The sequence below is a fragment of the Schistocerca piceifrons genome, chromosome 9 (genome assembly GCF_021461385.2).
Source record: "Schistocerca piceifrons isolate TAMUIC-IGC-003096 chromosome 9, iqSchPice1.1, whole genome shotgun sequence".
Classification (NCBI taxonomy): Eukaryota; Metazoa; Arthropoda; class Insecta; order Orthoptera; family Acrididae; genus Schistocerca; species Schistocerca piceifrons.
The window spans coordinates 90,600,718-90,607,410 of NC_060146.1; positions in this window are offsets into that span (position 1 = coordinate 90,600,718).

Below are 6,693 nucleotides of genomic sequence, written 5' to 3' on the forward strand. Positions count from 1 at the left end.
CCGTCCGTATGTAACTGAATAAAGGCGATATTTATTTTGCCAGAGACCAGAACTCTATATAACACATAAACCAACAAATACCTTTGAAATATATTTGAACATCCAAGACACACAAATTATAAGAATCAGATGCATACCAAACTCAGATGCCGAAGGTGCAATGCAGTGTAAGATGGAATAAATATCAGAAATTTTAGCAGAAGATGCAAAGAAAATGTCGATGGTGGGATACCATTTGAGTTTCTTGTCAAAGCTTTGCACTCTGCGCTCCATTTATGGGCAGAGAATGAAAAATACAAATAAATAAACTAGTGTTCCCGTCCCCCAATTTTGCGACCAAAATATTCGAATTGCCTCCTTTGCATACAGGGCACTTGTTGGAACTTGTCTCGCCTTTCGTAGATACCATATGGAGGCCCATTGGTTTTTACTCAGCTCCTGGAAATCTGCTGAGAATAATCGATTGCTTGGTAGCCGTAGATGAAAATTAAAAATACGAGAAAAAGAGAGGAAATTGTCGAGGGAAATATTTGCCAATATAAACTTCTATTCAAAATTACCAATAGAAATTTCTGTTCAAAATGACTGCGGAAATGACTAGAAACAAGTAGAAAAAACACTAGCTTAAGTGAGAAGAAAATATGATTAATATGAGCGTCAGCAGGCTAGCAGGAAAAATTGAACGTTATTTTGAAAATATGAAAGATAAATTATCAGCAGCGACTCGAAAATTTTGCGAAAACCATAACGCGAAAAATAACACGAAATTAGGGATTTTTAGCGAAGTAACGCGAAATCAGTAACTTCAAAGACATATCGCGAAATATGTTATTGTCTGAAATTGGTACAAATCTAAGGTTGGAAGTTTACTAAAATTCGTTACTGGTAGTCATTGAGTGTTAAAACTGCATTTTGACCTCTAAAGTCCTCAAGGCTTAGTAATAATACAAATAATAAAGTTCATAATCTTAAAATTACATTTGATTTCCGGTGTTACGAACTTTGCTGTGACGATGACAATCGCATCGAAAACTCCAATAAAATAACACTGAATTTGGCGAAAAAAAACACAGAATTTGGTAAAAAAATAACAGCGACTATGGTAAAAAATAACACCGAATTTTGCCAAAAATAACACCGACTTTGCCAAAGATGATTTTGTCCAATTTGGCCAAAATATTGCATGGAAAATGGGAAAGAGTAACAAGGAAATCGTCAAAAAATAAGGACGAATTAGGCAAAACACAACACCGCATTTGATATAAACCGAAAACCAAATTTGACATGAAACACAACACCAAATTTGGCATAAAATGCAGTAACAAACTTGGCACAAGTACATCAGACTTTGCAAAAACAATGCCGAATTTGGCAACAGAACAACACCGAATTTGGCAACCAAAAACACGGAATTTGGAGACAAAACACGGAATTTGGCTGAGAAAGACATCGAATTTGGAAAAAAATTCACTGAATTTGACAACAAAAATTACTGACATTGGAAAGGAGATGACAACGAATGTGGAAAAAATGACCCCGAAATTGGCAAAAATGACAACAAATTTGGTGAAAGTAACGTTTCTGGCAAAATAAGATTAAATTTAGGAAAAAATAACACCAAATTTTACCAAAATAACACCGAATTTTCCCGGAAAATAAAACTTTTTTCCTGTCCCTTCCTAAAAGCCTTCGTAAAGTTGTTAAGCAAAAATGCTCAAATGTGTGTGAAATCTTATGGGACTTAACTGCTAAGGTCATCAGTCCCTAAGCTTACACACTAAGTTATCCTAAGGACAAACACACACACCCATGCCCGAGGGAGGACTCGAGCCTCCGCCGGGACCAGCCGCACAGTCCATGACTGCAGCGCCTAAGACCGCTCGGATAACCCCGCGCAGCAGTTGTTAAGCAAGAGTAAATTGACATAACAGCAATAAACGGAATAAAGAAGAAAAGAATACCAGAAATTCAAGAGTGAAAAACTGTCAGATTGAAACAGTTTCTCGAAAGCAGAAGTAAAGTCACGTAGCATTCTGTTGCGTGTTCGTTACAGGAGGAAGGTGTAATTCCGCATCGCTACTCAGTCCGTGGCAGTCGATATCGAGCGAAAAAATACGAGGGATATTCGGGAAGCAAGGTCCGATCGATCGCGAAATGACAATCACTATGAAAATCAAAAAGGTTTTATTTGCAACATTTAGCTAAACCTACCAGCTACTTCTGTACACAGTGACCTCTTCGACTTCAACGTTTGTCGTAGCGTTCTACCAGCTTGCCAGTACCCTCGTCATAGAAGGCAGTCTCCTGTGATTACCGAGAATTCCTTACGCTGGTCTCCAGCTTCTTGTCTGTGGCAGAATGTTGTCTTCGTAGCCAGTGATTCGTATGACCAGAGATCACACTCAGGGGGATCAAGTTACAGTCTTAATTGTGGGTGATCAAACAGTTCCCATCGTAAAGGCTGAAGGAAGCATCTCGATTTCCCCTGCAGAGTGCGGCTGAGAACTGTCACGAAGAAGGAAAAGCATGACAGTTTTTATGTTGGCTGCATGACATCGGGCGAAAGCTCTCACCCAGCCCTTATGCCTGGCATCTTCGCGTGCTTACTGTGCGCTCAGAACTGAAAAAAAGTGACGTGACGTGATCGACTGGCATACTCCAAGACACTGCCCAACACATCTGTGCAAAGCTTCATCGCAATTTTGTTGTGGTTTCCATTTCGCGCTCGATCGGACCTTACTTTCCGAACAGGCCTCGTAATTGCGCGCTGCACACGAATACCAATGAGTGAGAAGGAGAGGGGACTTGTACTAAGTACGCTGAAAGGGAGGGTTGTTACAGAGTTGCTCGCGAGGCTGGGCCGGAGCCGCTTTTGGACAGGGAGGGGTGGCGCCTGCACAGTGTCTTGGCCGGCCCCTGCTGGACGGCTAGTTTGTATTCGCGACTTACTTGTGCAGCGCTGAGAGGTTCTGCGGCCTCCTTGCGGCCGGACGCCAGTCGCCACTGTCCACGTAATGCGATTTGGCAGACCACAGTGGAGGCGCGGCCCTCCCCAGGACGGTGTAGGGAACGCGCTTCAGCGCAGACGCATCTCTGCTGCGAGTGACGCGGAGTGAAGGCTTCCGGCGCAATGAGCTGCCGTGTCTACAGCTTGAGCGCACGAGCGTTCTTTATCGCAATTTCAGTTTCTCGTCTACGTCAACGCGAGTGGTACTGCTTTTCGCTCTTCAGTTGATAGGAAGGACGATTTGGGGCGAGACGGAGTCCTAGCTCGTACTATGGAAATATGGGGAAGGAAATGTGAGCCGTGTCGCGGCTCAGCATTTTTGATTTACCCGCGAGATTATTTCACTTGTTTTCGCCGCAGCGATAGGGGGCGTGGTCGCTGACCGCTGTTGGCGCTGGTGCGCGAAGCAACAGTTTTGGGAGAAGGGCTCGGTGGGTAGATGGCGACAGGACGGAAGCGGCGGGGAGTGAACTGGTGCCTGCCGGTTAAGGACTGCGATGAGTGTGGCTGTATGCGAGCATGTGGGGAGGACGGAATGCTCGCTTGCTTAGCGTGGTTCTCCATGACCAGCTGTTGTTTGTTGGGCCTAGCACTCGAGTGTAACACGAAACTGCATTGGTGTGGTTCTCGTTACCTGGCTAAGGCCGAAATTTTCATATACTCTTATTATATTTCATGATCATTGCTTTATTATGGGGTTGGTACTTGTAGCCAACATTTTGTGATTTGAAATACTTCAGAGAATATGATCATGTGCCAGGTGCCTACTGTGAATAATTCTTAATTTGTTTCGTAGTGTATGGCACGGTATCCACTATCATCGATCATTTTATGAAAGTTCTGTCCAAATTATTATTACATTAGACTTTGTTAAAATTGGTGCCTTTAAATTGCAAATTTCCTAATTCTACTAATATTGCTTGGGATAAACCCATCTATTTCTTGATATTGCCATATTTGTGTATTAAGTTGTGTTTCTTCTCGAGACTGACTGAATTGATTTTGCAACACGTGCGGAGAGTATTTAAACGAAAATTTGCTAGATAACACAACCGTCGTGAAATTGAAAACTTGACAGTGTTTACTCATGTCTCCAGACGTTAATGTTATTTCTGTCTTGTAGCTTACTTAACTGATATAAAATAATTTAGAAATTTTAGTGTATTTGTTACGAAATTAGAACTTAGAACTACTTAAACCTAACTAACCTAAGGACATCACACACATCCATGCCCGACGCAGGATTCGAACCTGCGACCGTAGTGGTCGCGCGGTTCCAGTCTGTAGCCCCTAGAACCGCTCGGCCAGCCCGGCCGGCGGCTCGATAGCAAGCAAACGCGTATTTTCTTCCGCTCTCTTTTACTGTAATACGCATAGGCGTATGCAGATGTTCAGTGTGGAACAGTAAGGAGGACAATTTGATAAGTTAAATGTGATAGGATAGTTTTCCGATGCAGTAATTATGACGGAGCGCGTGGGTGTTGTGACATCTCTGCCAAAATCGTTATCTACACTCCTGGAAATTGAAATAAGAACACCGTGAATTCATTGTCCCAGGAAGGGGAAACTTTATTGACACATTCCTGGGGTCAGATACATCACATGATCACACTGACAGAACCACAGGCACATAGACACAGGCAACAGAGCATGCACAATGTCGGCACTAGTACAGTGTATATCCACCTTTCGCAGCAATGCAGGCTGCTATTCTCCCATGGAGACGATCGTAGAGATGCTGGATGTAGTCCTGTGGAACGGCTTGCCATGCCATTTCCACCTGGCGCCTCAGTTGGACCAGCGTTCGTGCTGGACGTGCAGACCGCGTGAGACGACGCTTCATCCAGTCCCAAACATGCTCAATGGGGGACAGATCCGGAGATCTTGCTGGCCAGGGTAGTTGACTTACACCTTCTAGAGCATGTTGGGTGGCACGGGATACATGCGGACGTGTATTGTCCTGTTGGAACAGCAAGTTCCCTTGCCGGTCTAGGAATGGTAAAACGATGGGTTCGATGACGGTTTGGATGTACCGTGCACTATTCAGTGTCCCCTCGACGATCACCAGTGGTGTACGGCCAGTGTAGGAGATGGCTCCCCACACCATGATGCCGGGTGTTGGCCCTGTGTGCCTCGGTCGTATGCAGTCCTGATTGTGGCGCTCACCTGCACGGCGCCAAACACGCATACGACCATCATTGGCACCAAGGCAGAAGCGACTCTCATCGCTGAAGACGACACGTCTCCATTCGTCCCTCCATTCACGCCTGTCGCGACACCACTGGAGGCGGGCTGCACGATGTTGGGGCGTGAGCGGAAGACGGCCTAACGGTGTGCGGGACCGTAGCCCAGCTTCATGGAGACGGTTGCGAATGGTCCTCGCCGATACCCCAGGAGCAACAGTGTCCCTAATTTGCTGGGAAGTGGCGGTGCGGTCCCCTACGGCACTGCGTAGGATCCTACGGTCTTGGCGTGCATCCGTGCGTCGCTGCGGTCCGGTCCCAGGTCGACGGGCACGTGCACCTTCCGCCGACCACTGGCGACAACATCGATGTACTGTGGAGACCTCACGCCCCACGTGTTGAGCAATTCGGCGGTACGTCCACCCGGCCTCCCGCATGCCCACTATACGCCCTCGCTCAAAGTCCGTCAACTGCACATACGGTTCACGTCCACGCTGTCGCGGCATGCTACCAGTGTTAAAGACTGCGATGGAGCTCCGTATGCCACGGCAAACTGGCTGACACTGACGGCGGCGGTGCACAAATGCTGCGCAGCTAGCGCCATTCGACGGCCAACACCGCGGTTCCTGGTGTGTCCGCTGTGCCGTGCGTGTGATCATTGCTTGTACAGCCCTCTCGCAGTGTCCGGAGCAAGTATGGTGGGTCTGACACACCGGTGTCAATGTGTTCTTTTTTCCATTTCCAGGAGTGTATTTGCCACAGTTCTACGTGACAGCGTCAGTTACAAAATAAGCTTTGGTAAATTAAAAAGGAGGAAGATAAAGCTACGTTTGGTCCAGTTATGTCGGAACAGAGTACAAAAAAGTCTATCGGCAGTACACCGATGGTTCCGAAACCTGCGGTCCAAGCGAGACTGAGCCACGCAGACGGGGCAGGTCTGGTTACGGCGCGGCGGTCGGTGTAGCAACGGCCGCCGCGGTGACATTTTCCGAGGAAAGCCGGACCGCCGGCGAGCGCTGGATGCGGCTTAATGGCCGCCGCATCTTCCCCGTATTACGCCCGCGGGTCGCGCGTTATGCAGCCGCGCTGCTGGGTTAGGTAGGCAGGTATGGCTCGGCTCGACAGCCCCTGCGGCTCGGCCTGCGGTCAGCCGCTTGTGTAACCGGCAGCCGTCGTGTCGTAACGCCTGGCACACGCAGGCCGGCGAGCGAACTTTTCCGCCGACGTGAGTCGTCTTCAGTTACGGCCACTGCACTAGACTCCCGGAGCGGCAGTACGCGTACGACGAAGAAAGCGTTGGCATCTGCTCTCCTCTTCGTTTCCCCGTTAGACGTCAACTGAATATCACTCTTCTTAAACAGCTACATCGGCTTATATACAGGGTGAGTCACCTAACGTTACCGCTGGATATATTTCGTAAACCACATCAAATACTGACGAATCGATTCCACAGACCGAAAGTGACGAGAGGGGCTAGTGTAATTGGTTAATACAAACCATAAA